The sequence below is a fragment of the Ovis aries genome, chromosome 8 (assembly GCF_016772045.2).
Source record: "Ovis aries strain OAR_USU_Benz2616 breed Rambouillet chromosome 8, ARS-UI_Ramb_v3.0, whole genome shotgun sequence".
Classification (NCBI taxonomy): Eukaryota; Metazoa; Chordata; class Mammalia; order Artiodactyla; family Bovidae; genus Ovis; species Ovis aries.
The window spans coordinates 55,977,829-56,003,558 of NC_056061.1; the positions used below are offsets into that span (position 1 = coordinate 55,977,829).

At 40.0% G+C, this 25,730-nt stretch overlaps 1 protein-coding gene across 6 annotated transcripts in view; it reads left to right on the forward strand.

Moving 5' to 3' along the window:
- The window catches only part of TMEM200A (transmembrane protein 200A), an 89,401-nt gene that overhangs the window by 53,085 nt on the left and 10,586 nt on the right, over window positions 1-25,730 (forward strand). The gene's annotated exons all lie outside the window — the stretch shown is intronic.

The window sequence follows — 25,730 nt, forward strand, 5'->3', positions numbered from 1 at the left end:
CTACTTTGCCTACAAAGGTCCATATAGTCAAAGCTATGTTTTTTTGCAGTAGTTATGTATGGATATGAGAGCTGGACAATAAAGACAGCACCAAGAAATTTATACCTACAAACTGTGGTGCTGGAGAAGACTTTTGGGAGTCTCTTGGACAGCAAGGAGATCCAACCAGTCAATCCTAAAGGAAATCAATCTTGAATGTTCATTGGAAGGACTGATGCTGAAGCTGAAGCTCCAATGCTTTGGCCACCTAATGAGAAGAACTGACTCACTGGAAAAAGCTGTGATGCTGGGAAAGACTGAAGCAGGAGGAGAAGGGGACGACAGAAGATGAGATGTTTGGATGGCATCACTGACTCAATGGACATGAGTTTGAGCAAACTCCAGGAGATGATGAAGGACAGAGAATCCTGGTGTGCTGTAGTCCACGGGGTTGCAAAGAGCTGGACATGACTGAGTGACTGAACAACAAATATTGTGCACCCTGTAGAGAGGACAGGATAAAACTGGAAGCTGAAGGGATGAACCATTTAGTATGTGCTTCTCAATTCTGTGTGCTTGACTTACCAACAGCAAGCTTCATTATTAATGAATTGCACCATTACTTGGTGAAGAAGTCAGTTCTTTATAATTTAAAGAAAACTACGTGTCAGTAGTTAGCAAAAAAGAGAATCAAAGTCGCCATAACACAATAGATCCTTAACTTTTGAAAGGACATTGGTACTCCTTGGAACCCCGTTTTTGTAGTTCACTAAATAATTACAATAAATGTGCCCCCCTTTCCTGCTCATGAGATCTATTTTTTCTTTACCTAGGTGTCATTAGATGTCTCCTTTCCACTGCCCACAAGATAGTTCTTGGAGGGTGTCTGAGATTGTGCCATTAAAAAGGACAACTGAAATCTGATGCGTCAATGAGTTACTGTGCTGTGTGCATGTAAGGAAATGAAAATTTATCATCTTTATTGAAACAAATCATTTGAAAATTAACTGGAAATAATTTGGTTAACAATAATACACTGAATTCCCTTTTCTTCCAAGGCTTCAAAGTATTTCATATACTGAATATTTTGTAGACATTTCAGCCTTTTTTCTTTTTGCATTTTAAATATCATAATTACAGTGATTTTTATTAAGACATTTATTTTGGAATCAAGCTTTTTGGGGTTGTTGTTTTCTTAATAGTAAATTAAGCTTAGCAATTATTCCATACTAATTGCTACTGAGATTCTCTTTCAGGTTATGAAATAAATAATACTGTAAGAGAACAGAAACTAGTTCCAAAATCACATTCATCATTTAGTATTTGACTATTGTAAAAACACCAAGATTCTATTTCACTGAGGAAAGCAACATTATTATGATTCATAGTCATTAAGCTTCATGCTTATTTTATGGATTGAATTTTTAGCTTTTGATAATCATGTGTATATGTCTGTGTGTATGTGCACTGTCAATTAACAATAAGTCTGTAGGAATGTAAGATCCAATAACATGTTCAAAACTTAAATTTACTTTCCAACAGCTTCGTTTCATTTGTTCCTTATTTCTCTCAAAGTTGCCGTCATCCACATCTAATTGCTCAAGCCAGCCACTGGGCATTGTCTTGACAATTTCGTCTCCTTTGCCTTCCACATCTACTCTAATGCCAAGATCTGTTTATTCTACCTTTTAAACTGTCTTCTTAGTTCTTCCACTCGTTGATCCCATAGCTGCCACCTTGATTCAAAGTATGATCATCTCTTACCTTGATTGCTGTCGGGCTTCTTAACTGTTCTTCCGAGACTGTTTTTGCCTCCTTTCCATATAGCAGCAGGAATCTTATAATAATGCAGATCTGATCCTAGTCTGGACTTCCCAGGAGGCTCAGTGGTAAAGAATCTGCCTGCCAGTGCAGAAGATGCTCTTAAGACTCAGGTTTGATCCCTAGGTTGGGAAGATCCCCTGGAGGAGCAAATGGCAACCCACTCCAGTATTCTTGCTTGAAAAATCCCATAGACAGAGGAGCCTGGTGGGCCACAGTTCATGGGGTCGCAAACAGTCGAACACAACTGAGCACGCATAATCCTAGTCTGTCTCCGCATGAAGCCTGTTCACTCTGGCTCCTAAGGGAAAGTTCACAGCTTTGCAATCTGTGAAACTGCATGTGATTTTGCCCCTACTGCCTTTCACTCATCCCTTTGCCAGAGTGCCACCGCTTCTGTTCATTTCTTTGAGAACCGGGTACTTGACCCTTTCAGCATCTTAGAACATGCTGTTTTTCCCTCTCTTCTGTACACTGTCTCAATGTGAAGTCTGATCCTTATACTTCTCAGACTAAGATAGGCCACCTTGACATTCACTTCCATGCCATCCTACATTTTCCCTTCTTAACACACATAATACATAATTACTTATTCAAAGTCTAGCTTTTCCATTCAACAGATAAATCTAAGGAGGTGAAGATCAACTCCTTAGAGTTGTTCATTTTATTCCTTACCCCAGCTGAGTGCTTGACACATAATGAATGCACAGGAAGCATTCACAGGGTGAATGAAGATGAATGAATGGAAGACGCATATGAATATCACTCAGATATTTACTTTTGGTGTCGAATTGTGACAATTGATGTTCAAAAAAATCAAATAATGAACATTTGAGCCCAGGTGAGTGGTGCTTTTTAAAAGTTTGTTTGCAAGTATCATCACCAGTCATGTCTACTAGGGTTCTTGGCAATGTATGGGTACATATAGAAAGAATCTTTCAGGTGAAGAATCTTAAATATACTGGTAAGCCCTGAACAAGTGAAAAGGATTCCTTTTGAGAATACACATGGAATGTAAAATCTAGAAGAGATTGTGATCCCATAAGCGTTTTCTTATAGCTGTTTAGTCATCTAAACAACTCTCAAACATATGAAGGATGATTACATAACTTTAGACTCACTGGAAATTTGCAGATGTATCAAGAATGCGGCAAAAGAAGAAATAGGCACACACCCCAAAAGTCAGAAAGCAAGTCAAATAGATGTCATTTAAAGCCCAAAGCATATGTATTCTCAGAGTCTTGGTTCCAACTTTGATTGCTCTTATTTTGCACATAGTATCAATACACCTATTTCTTGGCTTTTTCATTTCTAAAATCAAAGCCCCAGACAGGAACTGGAGAGGGAAAGAAGTTGTAGGAATCCACTGTTCCCCGTGGCAAGGTTAGCAGACAGCAGAGTCATCTTGCCCCTGTGGAAACTGACTGCATGGCAGCACTAACCATATTCACCTAGTGGCATGATTATGCTTTTAAAAAGTCATTTTCCATTCTTGATCATAAGCTTGTAAGGAAAAACCTTGACTTTTTACAAGGATTTCAGAGAATCACACAAAACCATGTCATAGTTGATATTCATAACCAAAACAAAGCAAAGCAACTCTGAGTCATCAAGAGAAAATTAAATTATGTTCAATATTGTTTGAGGAGGCTGGAAAGAAATACTATATTTTAGAAATGTTTTCTTCTCTAATAATGGAAATAAGCTTTTCTTCTAAAAGAGCTGAATATAAAGTTATTGCCTCCATTTTTTAGAGCCATTCGTAAACAATGGAGTGTCTCAGAGATAAAGTTTTATTATTTACTACTTCTAATTCTATTGATGTTTAGTTCAGAAACCCTTTAAACAACCTAGCTGATAGCAATGAAGAAGAGAGGTAAGTGTTCATACAAGTAAAAACTTGAAGCTGTTACTTAAATTATTATCTCAAGATCACAGCTATTAAAGACCAGAAACGTTTGGTCTTTCTGGAAACAGTTAGCCATAAAAACTGTAGCATTGTGCTAAAATCACAAGCTTTGGTCAGAAACATCCTGGTTTGTATCTTTCCTTTGGTCAATACCAACTGAGCCACAGTGGGCAATGTGCTTAATCTCTTTAGGTGAGAGAAAACTAAACAACTACTGTTTGTTGTTGTTATTTAGTTGCTAAGTCATGTCCGACTCTTTGCCACCCCATGGACTGCAGCATGCCAGGCTTCTCTGTCGTTCACCATCTCCTGGAGTTTGCTGAAACTCATGTCTATTGAGTCATGAGTTGTGGTGATGCCATCTAACCATCTCATCCTCTATCTTCCCCTTCTCCTGTCCTCAGTCTTGCCCAGCATCAAGGTCTTTTCCAGTGAGTCAGCTCTTAGCATCAGGTTGCCAAAGTATTGGAGCTTCAGCTTCAGCATCAGTCCTTCCAATGAATTTTAAAGGTTGATTTCCTTTAAGATTGACTGGTTTGATCTCCTTGCAGTCTAAGGGACTCTGAAGCTATGACAAGCCTAAGCAATGTATTAAAAAGCAGAGACTTCACTTTGCCAACAAATATCCATAACATCAAAGATGTGATTTTTCCAGTAGTCATGTACGGATGTGAGAGCTGGACTATAAGGAAGGCTGAGTGCCAAAGAATTGATGCTTTCGAATTGTGATGCTGGAGAACAGCAACCATTAGTCATGTGATATTATCACTTATCAGCTTGGCAAAGTATGAACTGGAGCCAGGAGGGGAAATCTTTGAGAAATCAGCTAATGAATTTCCTTTGGGTTTTGAAGCCAGTGTGTGTGTGTGTGTATTAGTTACTCAGTTGTGTCTGACTCTTCGTGACCCCATGGATTGTGGCCCACCAGGCTCTTCTGTCCATGGTATTCTCTGGGCAAGAATACCAGAGTGGTTTGCCATTTCCTTCTTCAGGGGATCTTCCCATCCCAGGGATCGAACCTGAGTTTCCTGCATTGTAGGCCGATTCTTTATTGTCTGAAACACCAGGGAAGCCCAAGGATCAGGTATTAAATAAAAAGACATTTCCCAATGACACCAACCCTGTGTGTTTTAGTAAGTTATTTTTTAGTTCATCTGACCCTCAGTTTCTCTGGGTATAACATTGGAATAACAGTAGCACCTATCTGTATCAGTCAGACTAGATCATGTACAATAACAAACAGTCCCCAAATCTCAATGATTTAAAATAACAAAATGTATTTCTCATTCACTCATGTCAGTTGTGGGTTGACCAGTAGCTCTTTCACATCATCCTTATATGAGAACCTGGAGTGATTGACATTTTTAATCTAGAAGATTGTCAATCATCATGGCCAAGGGGAAGAGATCATAGCAAATCACAGATTGATTCCTAAAGGTTTTTGCCAGAAAAAGACATAAATATGTCTCCACTTACATTTGACAGACCATGGCAATTCATCTCTCTTGCTTAACATTATGGAGCTGGGACAATGAAATCCAACAGTGGGTCAATAGGTCTGGAAAGAGAACTGAACTGTTGGTGAACAGCCCTAATGATCACCACCTGGATTTATTAGGATTGTCAGGAGGGTTCACTTAGTGAATGCAAAGCACTAAGGCTCATTCCTGGTACCTTACAAGAACTAAGTAAATGCTAGGGACTGTTATGATGTACATTGATTACAAACTTTATTCATAATGATGACTTGAACTTTATTTTAGTGTCCCTTAAATAAAAAAAATTTTGAGCATTCTTTGACATTGCCTTTCTTTGGAATTGGAATGAAAACTGACCTTTTCCAGTCCTGTGGCCACTGCTGAGTTTTCCAAATTTGCTGGCATGTTGAGTGCAGCATTTCACAGCATCATCTTTCAGGATTTGAAATAGCTCAACTGGAATTCCATCACCTCTGCTAGCTTTGTTCATAGTGATGTTTCCTAAGGCCCACTTGACTTCACATTCCAGGATGTCTGGCTCTAGGTGAGTGATCACACCATCGTTATTATCCAGGTCGTGAAGATCTTTTTTGTACAGTTCTTCTGTGTATTCTTGCCACCTCTTTTTAATATCTTCTGCTTCTGTTAGGTCCCTACTATTTCTGTCCTTTATCAAGCCCATCGTTTCATGAAATGCTCCCTGGTATCTCTAATTTTCTTGAAGAGATCTCTAGTCTTTCCCATTCTATTGTTTTCCTCTATATCTTTGCATTGATTGGTGAGGAAGGCTTTCTTATCTCTCCTTGCTATTCTTTGGAACTCTGCATTCAAATGAGTATATCTTTCCTTTTCTCCTTTGCTTTTTGCTTCCCTTCTTTTCACAGCTATTTGTAAAGCCTCCTCAGACAGCCATTTTGCATTTTTGCATTTCTTTTTCTTGGAGATGGTCTTGATTCCTGTCTCCTGTACAATGTCATGAACCTCCATCCATAGTTCATCAGGCAGTCTATCAGATCTAGTCCCTTAAACCTAATTCTCACTTCTACTGTATAGTCATAAGGGATTTGATTTAGGTCATACCTGAATGGTCTAGTGGTTTTCTCCACTTTCTTCAATTTAAGTCTGAATTTGACAATAAGGAGTTCATGATCTGAGCCACAGTCAGCTCCCAGTCTTGTTTTTGCTGACTGTGTAGAGCTTCTCCATCTTTGGCTGCAAAGAATATAATCAATCTGATTTCGGTGTCGACCATCTGGTGATGTCCATGTGCAGAGTCTTCTCTTGTGTCGTTGGAAGAGGGTGTTTGCTATGACCAGTGCATTCTCTTGGCAGAACTCTATTAGCCTTTGCCCTGCTTCATTCTGTACCCCAAGGCCAAATTTGCCTACCACTCCAGGTGTTTCTTGACTTCCTACTTTTGCATTCCAGTCCCCTATAATGAAAAGGACATCTTTTTTGGGTGTTATTTCTAGAAGGTCTTGTAGGTCTTCATAGAACTGTTCAACTTCAGCTTCTTCAGTGTTACTGGTCAAGGCATAGACTTGGATAAGGCAGAGGAACCAGAGATTAAATTGCCAGCATCTGCTGGATCATCAAAAAATGATGATCCAAGAGAGTTCCAGAAAAACATCTATTTCTGCTTTATTGACTGTGCCAAAGCCTTTGACTGTGTGGATCACAATCAACTGTGGAAAATTCTGAAAGAAATGGGAATACCAGACCACCTGACTTGCCTCTTGAGAAACCTATATGCAGGTCAGGAAGCAACAGTTAGAATTGGACATAGAACCACAGACTGGTTCCAAGTAGGAAAAGGAGTACGTCAAGGCTGTATATTGTCACCCTGCTTATTTAATTTATATGCAGAGTACATCATGAGAAATGCTGGGCTGGTGGGAGCACAAGCTGGAATCAAGATTGCCAGGAGAAATATCAATAACCTCAGATATGCAGATATGCTTATGGCAGAAAGTGAAGAAGAACTAAAGAGTCTCTTGATGAAAGTGAAAGAAGAGAGTGAAAAAGTTGGCTTAAAGCTCAACATTCAGAAAATGAAGATCATGGCATCTGTTCCCATCACTTCATGGCAAATAGAAGGGGAAACAATGGAAACAGTGGCTGACCTTATTTTTCTGGGCTCCAAACTCACTGCAGATGGTGACTGCAGCCATGAAATTAAAAAACGCTTGCTCCTTGGAAGAAACGTTATGACCAACCTAGACAGCATATTCTAAAGCAGAGACATTACTTTGTCAACAAAGGTCCATATAATCAAGGCTATGGTTTTTCCTGTGGTCATGTATGGATGTGAGAGTTGGACTATAAAGATAGCTAAGTGCTGAAAAATTGATGCTTTTGAACTGTGGTGTTAGAGAAGACTCTTGAGAGTCCCTTGGACTGCAAGGAGATCCAACCAGTCCATCCTAAAGGAAATCAGTCCTGGGTGTTCATTGGAAGGACTGATGTTGAAGCTGAAACTCCGATACTTTGGCTACCTGATGCGAAGAGCTGACTCATTTGAAAAGACCGTGATGCTGGGAAAGATTGAGGGCAGGAGGAGAAGGGGACGACAGAGGATGAGATGGTTGGATGGCATCATCAACACAATGGACATGGGTTTGAGTGGACTCCGGGAGATGGTGATGGACAGGGAGGCCTGGCGTGCTGTGGTTCATGCGGTCGCAAAGAGTCGGACATGACTGAGTGACTGAACTGCACTGAAATGAAAATTTTGAAATGAACCCTGTGTCTAAGAAAAAATAGAGCTGTATAAGGAAGCATTATGCATTCCTTCATAACCTGGCATGAAGAAAATGCCTCAGTGTGCTGGACAAACTCAGCATCAGGCCTTGGATGACTTAGATGTTACAGTAGTCAGTTATTCTCTCTGTCCAGTTGGGAAATTTGTTATTTATAAACTGCTAAATAACAAAGAAATTTGAAATTATACATTTTATGTTATGGAGCCAACTTCATCATTTTTGAGTGTCCAACCCTTTTTCTGCACGTTCCTTGTAAAGGTAATGTGTATTAAAATGATGGATATCTCAAGCTGAATTAAAGCTGCAAAGCTTTGCTTATGGTTCAGGGTTTCTTCCAAGTTGAAGATAGGCAGGTCAGATAATAGTCAAATTTATTTAGGCAAAAATAGGTCTTCTTAGGTTTTAGAGTCCTCCTTCATTTCCCTTTCTTCTTGAGAGGGGACCTTTCTCTTGCCTATTTTTTTCAGTCATTTCTGTTAAACAGGAAGAAATCAGTCTTTGAGTCATTGTGATGGATGGTTGATTGGCTACATTTTAGCACAAATGACTTTTTGTGTTAGTTGGCTCTTTAGTCTTAAATGCGTTATTCGGGCCTGTGAGCTTCTCTACAGTGAAGACTGTCATCCTTGGGCTTGGGTCCCCAGTGCCCAGAAGCATCTGGAACTTGGTCTTCATTAACTGTGAGTGAAGAACAGAATGACTGTACAACAAAGGTATTGTTCCCAATTGAAACTATTTTAGGCATCAAGAGAACAAGGGGGCATTCTTTTAGTGTCAGGCCCCTGAAATCCTATGCTAATTATCTTTATCCTTTCTCATCTCTTTCGGCCTCATGGCTGGTGGCGACCATTAGGGAAACAAAAAGGGGATCTCTTGAACCTCCAGCACTGCTGCACACTGTTGCCTCAAGCCATATTTCTCTAATAACAACATTCCCTTCCCCACTTCCTTCCACCCCTGAAAAAGCATCTGTTTTAGAAGAAATAGTCAGCACTCCTCTGCCACTGTTTGATCAGTGTAAAGGCTGGGTCTGTTAAGAAAATCCCTTCATCTCAGTGGCTCTCAAACTTCAGTAGCATCCTCATCACCTAGAGGGCTTGTGAAAACGGACTTCTGGGCCCATCCCCAGGGTTCCTGATGCAGTAGGTCGCAGTAGGCCCCCTAATCTGCATTTCTAACAAGCTCATGAGTTGCACCAATGCTGCCCTACTTTGAGTGCACTACTCCATCTGAACTGCCCCAGGGCTCCTTCCCCATCCCGCCCCCAAATTTCCCGGTGCTAGTTTTTCTCCAGGTACTGGTTTTGCTTTTTCGTATTGCTTTTGAACTATTGGAATATTCCTCATTATTTCTCTTTCTGATACTTTATGTGTCAACCCAAATGTTGTTTTGATTGTTATGGATTATGAATTATTACTCTTGTGAACTGTCTTATCCCAGAAGACTTTCTAGAGAGAAATCTGAGGGAGTTGCCTGCCCAGCTCATATGAAGGCTGTATTTGGTCAGTAAAGGGATGGTTTCCTTATAGCAAACATTTGGGCCCTTTAACTAATTATTTAAGAAATGTATCATTTTTGTTGTTGTTGTCATACTCCTGGTATCTAGCTTATTAGCTGGTCAACCTTTTAGAAATCATTAAAAAAAGAATCACTTCAGTCTATTGGTGAAAGATAAAATTAATGTGTCTGCAGTTTTGCACAAGGAGTTTTGTCATTTAGTTGACTGCTTCAAGCTTTAAATTCATGGTTGTAGCTCTTAAGTTGATCTTGACAAAACAACAGAGTAATTTGACTTTTAAGAATAAAGACACATGTGAACCTAAAGAAATGAAAGTCCAGGGACTTCCCTGGTGGCTCAGTGGTAAAGAATCCACCTGCCAATGCAGGAGACATGGGTTCAATCCCTGATCCAGGAAGATTCCCCATGATGTGGAGCAACTAAGCCCATGTGCCCTGACTACTGAGCCTGTTCTCTAGAGCCCAGGAGCCACAACTGCGGAACCCACGTGCTGCATCTGCTGAAGCTTGCACACGCTAGAGCCCTGCAACAAGAGACGCCACTGCAGTCAGAAGCCCTCACACTGCAGCCAGGAAGCAGCCCTGCTCGCCTCAACCGGAGGAAAACCTGTGCAGCAGTGAAGACCCAGCAGTCAGAAATAAATACACAAACAAAATTCTCAAAAAAAAGAAAGTCTAGATTTTGAGTGATCTTCTGTTTGAAATGTTTGTTAATAAATGAGTAAACTAGAACTTACATTTAATGAGACCATAACGTCAGCTTTTTCCAGATGGCTTATCTGGGTATTTTCTTTATGCATATCTTTTCTCTGTGTATCTCTCTAGTTAGAAGCGGGGCGTTTGTGTACCTCAATCGGTAGATCATGAACAGCTGGGTACGTTTCGGTGTCCATTCTCCAGCCCTGTGTGTGTGTGTAGTATATAAAATATATTTTTTTGAATAAATGAGAGCTTACTACATTTTTCTTTTGATATTAATTAGCATATTTATTGAACATTTCTTCCTGTATTAAATGATTTTATACATTTTTAAAACTGACTACATAATATCCCTTTATGTGAATGTATCCTAATTAGTAGATCAAATCATTGTGCTAATATAGTCAAAAGAAAACTATGTTGCCAAATTACCCTCTGGAAAGAGAGAAAAAACTTTTGTATAAACATTACTAGCAAAAAACTTTTTGCTAATATTTCCTTGGTTTATACTTCTTATCTGATACTTTAGGTAAAAAGTGAAGTCTTTATATTGATTGGGTGTTAAAATATTATCTATGAGTTTAGGGTAAATAGGAGTCAATTTTTTATATTCTTTTCAGTTTGGGAAATAGTCCAATTAGCAGCAATAAAAAGATGAAATACCAAAAATTATGCCCCAAAGTAATGAGATACATAAGAAACTAAATAGATTGAGTGTTGCCATCTGTTACTTTCTTTGGGGAACATTTGATCTTTATTTTATCTATGCATTGGGTGATATGGTATTTGTTTTTTTGTTTTGAGGAACTTGATTTCTTCTCACATACCATCTTGTTAATTTTTATGTAACTAGTTCTTATAAAGGTTAGAAGTTGAACTCATTTTGTCATCACAACACTTGGAAGTCATTGAGGGCAAGCCACTGTGCCATTCAATTCAGAGATGCATATGATTTCATTCTTTAATATATTCTTTCTTTAAATGATAAACTTTGTTCTTTCTTGAAATAACGTATTTTTCCTCACTACATTCTGAATTCATGATCATAAATTCTTCTTTCTCCCCTTATCTCCTTGTTTTCTCTCAGCCTTTCCAATTAGACCTCCTTCCCCTGTTTCTGTTAACAAGCAGTACATTGGGAGGAGGAATCACGTGATTTCAAGCTAAACAGATCTGGACTTGAAATCTTGCTTTTCTACTTCTTCACTGTGTGCTGTTGAGCAAATTACCCTCTCTGAGCCTCAGTGAAATGGTACAGTTTTTCCTCCCTCACAAAGTGTTTCTGAAGATTAAATACGATGATATGTATTAAGTTCCTAAAAAAAACTCAGTAAACACTAATACCTTTCTCATCTTAAATTTTTTATTTTTTCTTCTCAAGTTGCATCCTTTCCCCCAGAGTCTCCAGATGACTCATTTGAACTTCTTGGCAGTTCTCTTGGAAAAGATTCAGGATAAACCTTTTCCCCTTCTTTCTGGGATTCATCAGTATTAAAAAGTCACCATTTAACTAACATTTACTTTGATCTCAGTAAGTCCACAGAGTTTAGCTTAGTCAACTTTATTCCATTTAAGTCTGAATGAATCCTAAAATGACTTTTTAAGCAGGACATAGTCCTCAAGTCTTTTATAAGAAGGAATTACTATCTGAGATCACAGGTCAAGCAGAGAGCTATGATGGTAACGAGTGTCTCCAACAAGCAAAGCTTAAGTATGTTACCACTGAATCCTGTGTTCTGCTTGGGAATTGCTGACAGAAAGGGACACTTCTTGGGTCTAAACTTCCAGCCAGTCTGAATTCACGCGAGTCCACTTGTGGCTTATCTTCCTTCTGTTTCCTCTGCCTGTCTGCTTTTGCTCCTCCCTTCTTTTAAGACAGCTTGAGGGTCATCTTCTTTATGAAATCTCTCCTACTCATTCCTTCTCCTCCCCCACCCCAAGGTCATTATCTCCTTTTGACCTTCTCCATACCCCATAAATACTTGCGTCATCATGCCAAGAACATTTTTCAGTAATTGCTTGTCCTCCTGCTCTAGGCGCTCAGCCCGATAAGAGCACAGAGGATGTCAGATTTACTCTGGAGCTCTGGACAGTCTGTATTCAGTTGGAAGAATTAGGAATGTTATTTGATTTGCTTAATTACTTGATTTCATTATCTTACACAGATTTTAAGAAGAAATGATGAAGAGTCCTCTTTATCATTCAAAAAGTAATAAAAAAAGAATAATCCAGACACCCTATAAATAAATGGTTTAAAGCAAAGGATACTGAATCCTGAATAAGCTGGGTGATCAATTCTCTATACTGTTTTTGTTTTAAAGATACAACCAGTTCTTCAGGAAGTGATGTCATGACTACAGAAGATGTGTAGTCAGAACTGGCGTTGGAGATCCTACAAAATAGTAGTTGTTGTTGTTTAGTTGCTAAATTGTGTCCAATTCTTTGTGACCCCATGGTCGCTAGCCTTCCAGGCTCCTCTGTCCATATTTCCCAGGCAAGAATACTGGAGTGGGTTGCCATTTACATCTTCCCAACCCAGGGATCAAAACTTACATATCAATTACATGTGTTCTTGGACTCTTTGTTCAAGATGATGGGGATATTGATAACAGCTTTTCATAGTTATTGAGAATTTAATGAGACAATATGAGAATAAGCCAACCTATGTTTGGTGGAACTTCAAGAGGCTATAAATAAAATCTGTGGTATAAGCCTGTAACTCCAGGAAAAAAAAAAAATATATATATATATATGTGTGTGTGTGTGTGTGTGTGTGTGTGTGTGTGTACTCAGTACACAAATGAAAATTTACCACTATAACCCTACTAGTATTTGATTTTCATGAAAAAATCAAGATTGAAAGCATTTTATTCATTCATCTGGAGGAAAATTCCTTTACAATGTTATGTTGGCTTCTGTGAACAACAAGGTGAGTCAGTCATAATTATATATATAGGTCCCCTCCCTCGGGAGCCTCCCTCCCTTGAAGGCATTTTAAAACTCAGATTGAAGTCCAGTGAACTGATTAGAAAGCCCAACCTTGGCATAAACTCATCTTAAATAAGCCCCAGGGATGTTAATGCCTTGAAGAAAAGTTAAATGTAAATATTAATAAACTAGTTACTCAGTCATGTCTGAATCTTTGAGACCCTGTGGACTGTAGCCCACCAGTCTCCTCCATTCATGGGATTCTCCAGGCAAGAATACTAGAGTAGGTAGCCATTCCCTTCTCCCAGGGTTCTTCCCGATCCAGGGATGGAACTCGGGTCTCTTGCATTGCAGGTAGATTCTTTACCGTCTGAGACATTAGATTAAGCATGGAAAAGGCACGTATGAGGTATTGAGTGCACGGATGGTTTCCGTGCAGCTCCTGCCATAAAGACCTGCCAAGTCAGACCCACGCACCGGGATAATTCATGGGTCTCTGTAGACATTAGCTGTGCTGCACATGAAGGATGAAACAGGTAAGTGGAGGGGGCAGAAGAGAGAGTTCATTGCAGAGTTTGAAAATTAAATAAAGTTTATTCTTGCTCCATCATCTTTAGGGGAAAATGAATGTAACTCAGGTTAAGTGGAAGACCCCTTTCTGGAGCCCCAGCGCAGTTTCCCTCTCATAATGAAGCTAAAGATCACCATCCAGCCTTGGTGGCTGCATGCTTTATGGAAATAATAATTTTGAAGTTTCAGAGTACTTCTCCGTAAGGAGCTCATTTGCATAACTGAATCAAAACTAGAGGTCAGAGTAACTGAAGGCTGTGAGCAAGGACTGAGCTTGAGCACAGGAAGCAAACCACACCACCTCCGAAAGCCAGAAGGGAGTTGTGTGAATAAGTTAGGATAACCCAGGCACAGAGATAGCTGATCAATCCCGATAAAAGATTTGCTTTACAATACACAGCATTATCCTTGAGAATATTCTAGATTATAAATTTCTTCAAGACAGACATCGGTTCTTAATTCATCCTTTATATTGCTTTGTATCCAGTAAATGCAGGTGTTGCCAGAAAAGGTAGAATTGTTTTCTGTGTTTCAAGATTGTGATGTACTGTAAGTAAACCTTTTGTTCCTGAATTTCTGGTTTAGTCGGTTTAGTGATTTTAGCCATTTTCTACTTTTTCAAGCTCTGCATTTTGGCCTCAAAGGTTATATTACACCTACTTTTAAATTAACAACTCCACTGAATTACCCAAAGATCTAGCGGTCTAACTTTTACTCTATTTTCCAAGTTTCAGGATCTTTTTTGTTGTTGTTGGTCTATATTTCATTAGAGTCCCACAATGGAAATGAAATAAAAGCAATGCATGCTTCATGCAGAGGTGAATAACTAGACGTGCAGAAAGTGAGTGCTCTGTTTCATATTCTCCACAATCCCACTCTTCAAGCATAAGCCTTGTTAACAGTGATGCCGCTTCCTACATCACTTCAGTGCATATCCAAACACATATCTGTATGTTTGATGTAAATAGGACCTTACTCTTACAGTTGTTATAAAATCTCAAACATATGATGTGAATGTTTTTCCTTATTGGTCCATATTAGTCATTTGAATACCTGAATAATATTCTATTATACAGATGCAGCACAGTCCTCTGTTGATGAGGCTTAAGTTGTTTCCAAGCATTTTCTATTATTGTAGCACTGAATGCATGATTTTCCATGTACTTCTGCAAGTCTTCCTAAAGGAGGTCTTCTTAGAAGTGAAATGGGGGGCATTGCAAAGACAATGAACGTTTAAACTTTGGAAAGTCATTCCCATATTAACCTCAAAAAAATACCAATTTGGCCTCTCATGCCAGCTTGTTAGTTTGTTTTCTAGCGCCTCACCAGTAATGGGCATAATTAATCCCTGTTTTCCCCACCATGTTTATCAATAGCTCCTTTACTTCTGAAGTAGCTTTTGTTTGCATTTCTTTGCTTACTACTGAGATCCGCCCCCCCCCCTTTTTTATTGGAGTATAACTGCTTTACAGTGTTGTGTTAGTTTCTGCTGTACAACAAAGTGAATCAGTGTAAACTTATATCTGCTCCCTCTTGAGCCTCCCACCCATCCCCACCATCCCACCCCTCTAGGTCATCACAGAGCACTGAGCTGAGCTCCTTGTGCTATACAGCCGCTTTCTGCTTGCTGTGGAGTCGCAGAGGCGGACACGACTAAAGAGACTTAGCAGTAGTAGTAGTAGTAGTGTAATATACCAGAGAAGGCGATGGCCCCCCACTCCAGTACTCTCGCCTGGAAAACCCCATGGGCGGGGGAGCCTGGAGTCCATGGGGTCGCTGAGGGTCAGACACGACTGAGCGACTTCACTTTCACTTTTCACTTTCATGCATTGGAGAAGTGTTCTTGCCTGGAGAATCCCAGGGATGGGGGAGCCTGATGGGCTGCCGTCTATGGGGTCACATAGAGTCGGCCACGACTGAGGCGACTTCACAGCAGCAGTGTAATATACATCTCAATCCTACTCTCCCAGTTCCTCTGTCCTACTGCCCTTTTCAGTTGTTAACTGGACATTTGAATTTTTTCTTCTGTGAATTGACTATGAATGTCTTTTGTCCATTTTTCTTTGGGATTGCTATCTCTCACAGGAAACTACCAAGAAAGCAAATCATTCTAAAGTATAACAGATAGTTAAGCTAAAAATATTTCAGGCGTGATCCCTAAATGCCCTGCCCCTGTAGAAAATCATAATGTGCATGTATAATGTTTTTAGAAACATGGTGTTATGCCCCGTTGATTTTAGGTTAGGTCTCTCTTGAATCATTTTTACTGCTAAGCATTCCTTCCAGTCTTTTTCATATTCCTGACATTTCATGTAGTCTATCGTTATTCTCAGTTTTCTCTTTTTAGCTAATCTGTTTAGAGCCAGGATTTGTGGAAGATTCAGTCATCCCAGCAGCCCTCGGAGGACAAGTCCAGTCCCTATATGAATGTTTTTTTTAAAGAAATGAAAAGAAATAAGGATTTTAAGGAAATATACGGGAGTTGTTTATGCCTTCAGATAGTTAATGTTTACAATAATAATCCATAGTTTTTTCCCCCAGTACATTTCTCCTCTGCCGCTTTTCCCACCTTTCCCTCTTCCTTCTTTTCTGCCTTTTGCCCATTTTCTCTGTCTCTCTTCTCCAGCAGCAGCTCTGAATCCATTAATTTTGTCTCCTGGAATTCTAGGTAGAAACTCTCAGTAAAATGGGTATCTACTGGTAATTCTTCAATGGTGAAATAGTGGTTATTCTCATTCAGTAGACCAGAGAGAGGCAAGGATGTCCACTTATCCTGTTGTTTACTTGTTTGCCTTTGCTCTCTGGGTGGTAGGGGATATAGATAAGTAATAGCAATTGTAAGTTTAAACTTGGCCTTCCCTGGTGGCTTGGATGGTAAAGAGCCCACCTGCAGTGCAGGAGACCTGGGTTTGATCCCTTTGGGAAGACCCTTGGAGAAGGGAATGGTTACACCCTCCAGTATTCTTGCTTAGAGAATTCTATGGACAGAGGAGCCTGGTGGGCTACAGTCCATGGGGGTTGCATAGAGTCAGACATGACTGAGTGAAGATTTAAACTTGGGAAAAGAGAAGCTAAAATATATCTGGATGATATACTTATATTTCTAGAACACCTAAGATAATGAACTGGAAAGTTTTTTCTTTTTTATTACTAAGTAAGCAAGTTCAGTAGAAGTAGCTTAGTTCAAAATTAATGTACAAAAATCAGTAGACTTCCTACATCCAAACAGCTACCTGAAGATAGAAATGATACTGACAGAAAACATACCAATGTGCAACAGAAATCCAGTGACAGAATACCCAAGAAATAAAAAGTAACAAAAAATAAGAAAGATCAATGTTTAAAAAAACTATGACATAAAACTTTTTAGATAAAATGCTTCAGTGGTATAACAATGCCAAGTTTCCTTTGGCATGATCCCATAAAAATATTAACCAGATTTTTAAAAATCAAATTCGTAAGTTCATAGGCAACATAAAATATGTAACAATAGACAAGAAACTTTTGGCTAAGCAGAATTAGAATGGGCTAATCTTATCAGATATTCAAATATATACTTTAATACAAATTCTAATTAAATCAGTTTGGTTCTGGCAAATTAACAGACCAATTAATGGAACAAAATGGTAAGTCTTAATATTGACCCATATGCACATGAGATTTGGTATATAGTACAGCAATATGTGAACTGTGAACTTCCAAATGTTCAAGCTGGTTTTCAAAAAGGCAGAGGAACCAGAGATCAGATTGCCAACATCCACTGGATCATCGAAAAAGAAAGAGAATTCCAGAAAAACATCTATTTCTGCTTTTTTGACAATGCCAAAGCCTTTGACTGTCTAGATCACAATCAGCTGTGGAAAATTCTGAAAGAGATGGCAATACAAGACCACCTGACCTGCCTCTTGAGAAACCTGTATGCAGGTCAGGAAGCAATAGTTAGAATTGGACATGGAACAACAGATTGGTTTCAAATAGGAAAAGGAGTACGTCAAGGCTGTATATTGTCACCCTGCTTATTTAACTTCTATGCAGAGTACATCATGAGAAATGCTGGACTGGAAGAAACACAAGCTGGAATCAAGATTGCCGGGAGAAATATCAATGACCTCAGATATGCAGATGACACCACCCTTATGGCAGGAAGTGAAGAAGAACTAAAGAGCCTCCTGATGAAAGTGAAAGAAGAGAGTGAAAAAGTTGGCTTAAAGCTCAACATTCAGAAAATGAAGATCATGGCATCTGGTCCCATCACTTCATGGGAAATAGATGGAGAAACAGTGGAAACAGTGTCAGACTTTATTTTTGGAGGCTCCAAACTCGCTGCAGATGGTAACTGCAGCCATGAAATTAAAAGACGCTTACTCCTTGGAAGAAAAGTTATGACCAACCTAGATAGCATACTGAAAAGCAGAGACATTACTTTGCCAACAAAGGTCCGTCTAGTCAAGGCTATGGTTTTTCCAGTGGTATTGTATGGATGTGAATTGGACTGTGAAGAAAGCTGAGCACCTAAGAATTGATGCTTTTGAACTGTGGTGTTGGAGAAGACTCCTGAGAGTCCCTTGAACTGCAAGGAGATCCAACCAGTCCATTCTGAAGGAGATCGGCCCTGGGTGTTCTTTGGAAGGAATGATGCTAAAGCTGAAACTTCAGTACTTTGGCCACCTCATGCGAAGAGTTGACTCATTGGAAAAGACTCTGATGCTGGGGGGTATTGGGGGCAGGAGGAAAAGGGGACGACCAAGGATGAGATGGCTGGATGGCATCACTGACTCAATGAATGTGAGTCTGAGTGAACTCCAGGAGATGGTGATAGACAGGGAGGCCTGGCGTGCTGTGATTCATGGGGTCGCAAAGAGTCGGACATGACTGAGCGACTGAACTGAGCTGAACAAATATATGAAGTTAATATGTGATAGAAGCAGCATTTTAAAACAAGGAAGGAGAGATCTGTTACTTGTTCAACAAAGTAGATCTTTATCTCAGTTCTTACACAGAAAGAAATTCCAGATATATTAGAAAATTAAAATGGAAGAAAATTGGAACAAAGTATTATTGCAAGAAAACATGGGAAATTTTTAAAATATAATCTAATCTTGAAGATCTTTCTAATGATTATATGAGGCTGATCTCGGGTGGCCTTGACCTGCCATGGCTTGAACTGGAGCTTAGCTTTCCAGGCAGAGATTGGGTCGCAATGGAGAGAGCACCAGATCCTAGCCACTAGACCAGTGGTCAGTGACAAGGGCCCTGGCCCTTCAGGAAAGAATTTCCACAAGGGAGGAAAGTAGTGAAGCAAGTATTTATTAGGAGGAAAAGAGAGGATAGTACCTGTGGATAGACACACAGCACACAGGTGAACTCACACACAGAGAGAGGGAGAGACGTCCCCTTGTGGTAGTTTAAATCACTTATATGGGACATTCCTTCTGACTTTTCTTTGGCCAGTCATTTTGGTTTGCCTGGTTCATAGCCTATATCAGGGCTTCCTTGGTGGCTCAGTTGATAAAGAATCCACCTGCAACACGGGAGACCTGGGTTCAATCCCTGGGTTGGGAAGATCTCCTGGAGGAGAGCAGGTAACCCACTCCAGTACTCTTGCCTGGAGGATTCCCATGGGCAGAGGAGCCTGGCGGGCTGCAGTCCATGGGGTCACAGAGTCAGACACGACTGTAACTGAGCACAGCACAGCTCTGTCCATATTTGGTATATCTCAGGATCCTCCCTTGTGCGTGCATTCATCTCTTGACATCACAACTGTTTGACCAACAAGGAGCATGTGTGGTCAGGGAGGTCTTCTGACTTGAGAATGAGAAATACGTGGTATGGGCAAAGCCCAGCTGCCTCCCTTAATTGTCCTGCTATTCTCACCTTGGAGTTTCCTCCACAGGGAATGGGGTGGGGCGGCATCTACCTCCTGCCTTGAGGCCATCAATCAACATACTGATATTTTCTATTTGCTTAAAGATACAATCAAAAAAAGTAAAAAATATAAATTAACTATGGTTGCCAGCATTTCACTACCAGAGAGCTGATTTCTTTGATATATAAACAGCTTGTATAAATCAATTCTAAAAACCAAATGAGAAAAAATTCTCCCCCTTCTATGGAAAGTGGTATGAGAAATCCAACACTGGGCTTACCTCTGGGAAGGGGAACTAGAGAAACCAGGAGTGGGAGAGATTTCCTCTTTACTTTGTACTGTGGGGTTTTTATAATACCTTGAGCACAAGTAGTTACCAAATAAAGAAGATGAGAGAAAGACAGATTGGGCACCGAGTACTTTTTGAAGCTGGAAGCTTCAAAATCTGTTTTCCCCAGTTCCCCTTGCTGCCTGCCACCAACCTGTACAAGTAGGAGAAGAGAGGGAAGAAAACGAAAATAGAAATAGTTACATGCATCCCCACTGCCTTCTGTTTTTTTTTTTTTTTCTTTAAATACATTTACCATTAGCAGAGGCTTCCCTGGTAAGCTCAGATGGTAAAGAATCTGCCCACAATGTGGGAGACATGGGTTTGATCCATGGATTGGAAAGATCCCCTGGAGAAGGGAACAGCAATCCACTCCAGTATTCTTGCCTGGAGAATCCCATGCGTAGAAGAGCCTGGCTGGCTATACAGTCCATGGGGCCGCAAAGAGTCAGACACAACTCAGCAACTGACACACACATAACCATTAGCAGCTTTTGTCTAAAGGACCTATGGGAAATGTCTTGCTCTGCTCACTGCAGGATAGGCCAATACATCTGAGACAAGGTATTGAGACAAAGGGACTTTATTTGGGAGCTGGCTGTCAGAGAAGATGGCAGCCTAGAGCCTCAAAATAACCACTTGTCAAGGCCTGGATGGTTTTTTTAGGGATCAGAGATGGGGCAGGAGGTGAGGAAACAAACAAACAAAAAAAACATTTACTTCTTGCAGACAGCTCCTAGAGCAGCAAACCTCAGGCAGGGGGATGTGTTAGTTTCACTTCCAGACAATCCTTCACTGGTGGGCAGGGTCAGGCTATCTCCCCGAGGCAGGCCATGATGTATGCCTACAATAACAAAAGTGGCTAGATTAGGGATCAAGTCACAGAAGCAAATTCAGTAAGAATTCAAAATTAACCCTTCCTGATGACATATCCTCTAAATGCTGAAGGACTTTTGTATTTCCAGGCTTAATAGATTGCTTTGTGTGTGTGTGACTCAAGAGGAGTTTGATCTTGCCATCCCTCACAAGGCCTCTCTTCATACCACTTTCCATCTTGCCTGAAAAGCATTCCTGCTCAGATTTTACTTATGGGAAAAATAAGTAAGTTCTCTAGAGGGAATGATGGACTTTGAACTATTTCCTAGTGTTTTTCTAGGATTTTAGAAATGCTACATAGCTTAGAGCTACTGAAATTTGATGTACTCTCTTGTTACTGAGGATTAAAAAGATGACATGTGTGTGTCTGACTCTGTGACCCCATACACTGCAGCCTCCCAGGCTCCTCTGTCTGTGGGATTCTCCAGGCAAGACTACTGAAGTGGGTTGCCGTGCCCTCCTCCAGGGGATCTTCCCAACCCAGGGATCAAACCCGCGTCTCTTTTGTCTCCTGCATTGGCAGGTGCATTCTATACCACTAGCGCCACCTGGGAAGCCTGAAGGATGACATGGCTCACGTCTAGTTTAAATGGTGTTTTTGCTCTAGTGAGAAATGTTTCTTCTTTACAGTAGAGAAGAAGGTAAGACCTTTTGCCTTATTAATGGTATTGGCACAGCTGTGTCACATGCAAAGCTGATAGATGTATACAAGACACTGGCTTCAAGGTGGAGCAGCTGGAATTGAAACTTCTTAGTGCACTCTTGCCTGGAAAATCCCATGGATGGAGGAGGCTGGTAGGCTGCAGTCCATGGGGTCCCTAAGAGTTGGACATGACTGAGCGACTTCACTTTCACTTTTCGCTTTCATGCATTGGAGAAGGAAATGGCAACCCACTCCAGTGCTCTTGCCTAGAGAATCCCAGGGATGGGGGAGTGTGGTGGGCTGCCTTCTCTGGGGTCGCACAGAGTCAGACACGACTGAAGCGACTTAGCAGCAGCAGCAGCAGCAGTGCACTCTAGCTTTCCCCCTCATCTTATAGAAATATCAGCCTGTGTTTGGATTTTACAGGCATTTAAAATCACTGGAAAGGACATTTCTACTACTTAGAGTCTCATTTTCCAAAACTGTCTTCAAAAACATGGTCATGCTCCCTGTAAGTGAAGTTACCAGATATGTTCTCCTGCAGAGGAGGAATCCATATAAAAGGTCCAGTTTGTGATTTAGAAACTTCAGCTCTTTTTCCAGGAGTATCTCAGCTAATTTCCTGCACCTTAGTAAGTTTGTGATTTCTTTAGCTTCTTTACACCAATTCTAAGTCCACATCCTGCCAGGAAATGCAGTGAACATGGGTCATTACAATCCTTACAAAAACATATTCAGATTTGAAGAACTGGGGTCCAAGGTGAGAAGTATATTTCTACTTTGGGGAAAATAAGTTCTGATATCATCTGTTCCTGCAGAAAATGTCTCTCACTGGCTCTCTGCAGGGTTTTACCTAACAGCTCATTATGGGGCTGTTATTTGGCCCCCTGAAGATTGTTGTGTTCTGTGGGCTTCCTGGCTTGTAGCTCTTGGAGAAAATTGTTCCATGTCATTGTTATATAGCTCATAATTGGTTTAGGTCCATATTTTATAGTTCATCAGGCCGGCAGGTTTTGGATGCATGAGTAGCAAAGAATATATAGAGATTTTCAAGTGCATTCTACATTCTTAGCATTTTCTGTATATTTAGAAGGTACTTGACCATAAAGTGACATTTTATCTGGGTATTGTGTTGATAGTTATAAAAAATTCTGTATATCCCCTTAGTTCCAGCATTCATGTGGAAGTTGAACTATACTAAGTATAAAGAAACCATTCTCTCCAGGGCAGACCAGCAAAGGTCTTCAGAATGTACATAAAATCATAGCTTAATCTTGTCACAAAATTCACATTTCTTAAATTTTCACTTTCTATCAATATCTTCCCTAGTTTTCATATTCCCAACCCATATTCTTCATTTTCAATCTGTTTATGTTCAAGTATCCCAGTGGGAACAGAAGGGTGCTTGCAGACTTAATCAGATTACTCAGGCATTTGATTTGATTACATCATTAAAATAAGTAAAAATATCAGATGAACTGGTTTGGGTTTGTCTACTTTGTTTTTATTATTGCTAATATTATTTTTTGACACAAACGTATCTAAATCTCAACAAATAGAATGGATTGAAAAAGGAAATTATGCTTTATTCTTTTGGTAGTATATTTCCCACCTGTCTCTCTCTTATATACACTCAACTCTTCTTGAAACTACCAAATTATTAATGCTTCTGCCACTAAAATACACATACTCCGCTCATATAGTTTTTGACTGTAAATCCCAGAACAAACTTGCAGTCATAATTTCCTTCCCATGTACAGTGACCCATCACTAATTATTTAACTCAGTATATTAAAATGTTTTTAGTTTGCCTATCTGAGCAATGAAAGGGTTAATGATATTGAACAATGAATTAGTAATAATAGCTACTGTTTATTGAGAAGTTATTTTAACCAACACTATAGTGGACAGTTTATATATATATAAATATGTATAAATATATAAATATATATATATATGCTGTGCTTAGTCGCTCAGCCATGTCCAACTCTTTGTAACCCAATGAACTGTAGCCTGCCAGGCTCCTCTGTCCATGGGAATTCTCCAGGCAAGAATTCTAGAGTGGGTTGCCACACTCTCCTCCAGGGGATCTTCCCAACCCAGGGATCAAACCCAGGTCTCCTGCATTGCAGACAGATTTTTTTACCATCTGAGCCACCAGGGAAGCCTATGCATGTATAAGTGTGTGTGTGTATAAAACAGCTTTATCCCTAAGAAGATATTAAAGTCAGACACAGATGCTGTCACTGATGTAACCCTATTGGTATTATCCTCATTTTACAGGCAAGGAAACTGAGGCTCCAAGATGATGAACCAGTTTTTTAAGGATAGTTGTTAAGCGATATGCAGGGATTCAAGTTCCCTCAGTCTTCTGCCACCAGTGTACTGCTGCTGCTGCTGCTAAGTTGCATCAGTCGTGTCCGACTCTGTGCGACCGCGTAGATGGCAGCCCAACAGGCTCCCCCATCCCTGGGACCCTCCAGGCAAGAATACTGGAGTGGGTTGCCATTTCCTTCTCCAATGCATGAAAGTGAAGTTGCTCAGTCGTGTCCGACTCTTAGCGACCCCATGGACTGTAGCCCACCAGGCTTCAGAGGAGCCTTGTGGGCTACAGTCCATGGGATCGCTACTGGATCCCCTCTATTCAGGACAGGTTTTGTCATTTTACACATGGAGGAGCCAACATAACCAAAGTTTAAAACAACACGTCCAAAGTTTCATGGCTATCAAGTGATGAAGCAAGGATGTGAAGTCTTATCTTTCTGATTTCAAGGCCCATGTGCAAAACCATTATGCTACACATTAAAAAATGATTTCTATTATATCCTTATTTTTTAAATTTTAATATGATTGAGCTATCAGTCACCCATAGGCATTTTCTCTTTCAACTCTGGGAAGTATGTAGATTAGAAATACTCTTCTGAAAAAGTTTCAAATGTCTCTACAGGGAAGAAAGTCCTAAAACTGTTCTAGCTTGAACAGAAAATATTTCCATCTGTCACATTTGTGGATACCACATGGGGCTTTTATATAATGCTTTTGTTTGGTCCTGAAGGCATAGATTAATTTTTACTTCCCTTTGGCAGATAGCCTCACCGTCTGGCAACTTGTTAAACCTTGAGATAAGAATAAAAATTCAAACAAAAAAGTAAGGCGATATCAAGTATATTTAAAATAATAGGCAGACTTCAGCTGAGAAGATGAAGAAAAGCCATGGAGCAAGAACCCTTGTGAAACAGTGAGAAATAATGATGACTTTGAATCTGTGTTGCAAACTCCTACTGATGTATCAGGTGTCCATGACCTGCTGCTGCTTCTTGGAAGCCTCCCTGATTCCTCCACATAGTATGGAAGAGCATTCTGTTATAATACCATCAGAACTTTTCCTTCATTCAAGTTTAAATGTATACTTTGAGTTCCCACTGGACTCCATACTCTTTGAAATCAGGGACTGAGTGTTATTATCTTTGAATCCCTAGTACCTAGCATATTTCAGTTGTGCTTAAGCTTTCATCAAGGCAGTTCACAGTCAACAGATAAACTTGCTGAGCACTAAGTACATTCTAAGCACTGTGTGAGGCCTTGGAAGATAGCATGAAAAATAATAGAAAAAAGGGCGTCTAACCAAGAATGAACGTTGGACTTGGAGTCGGAAAACTTGAATTCCAGTCTTATTTTCTACTTCATTGTTGGATCTTAAACAACATTCTTGGTTCTTAGTTGGCTAGAAGGAATGTCCAGATTCAGAGTCTTCTAAAGCTTTTAACTCTCCAAATCTAGTTACTTACCATTACCTCAGATATAAGGATATGAATGCATCTAGAATCACATCTGGTGGATAGTAGGCTCATGTGTGGTCAAAATAATAGGTCAGTATGGTCAACAGAAGACTTAAGTGTACAGGAATAAACTTCCATGAGGGTGTAAATATTAAAAACCAGATTTAGGGCTATGAAAAGCAAATCTAGGATATGCTTAAACTTGTTAAAAAAAAAAAAGAGTAAAGGACAACAGAAATAAGGTTTTTAGAATTACAATCAGAGCCAGAATAGGAGAGGATAAACCTGATGGTTAGATGAGATGGTATAGTGTTGATATGTAACACACAGGCAGAAATCTTCTTTGTCAAGGAGAAAGAGCTTTTGGCTGAGATGTGTAGAATAAAAATGGTACGGAGGGGATATGAGCTCAAGGTGATGAGTAGATGGTAATGGAGTCCCTGAAACAATGCAACAGTCTACATCTCTAGCAAGAAAGGTAGCCAATAAGATTGAATTCCTACTGATGATTTCTGAGATCTTCAATGAATGGGTTTGATCACAAAGGCCTGGAGATGGCCCAATAGCATCCTGC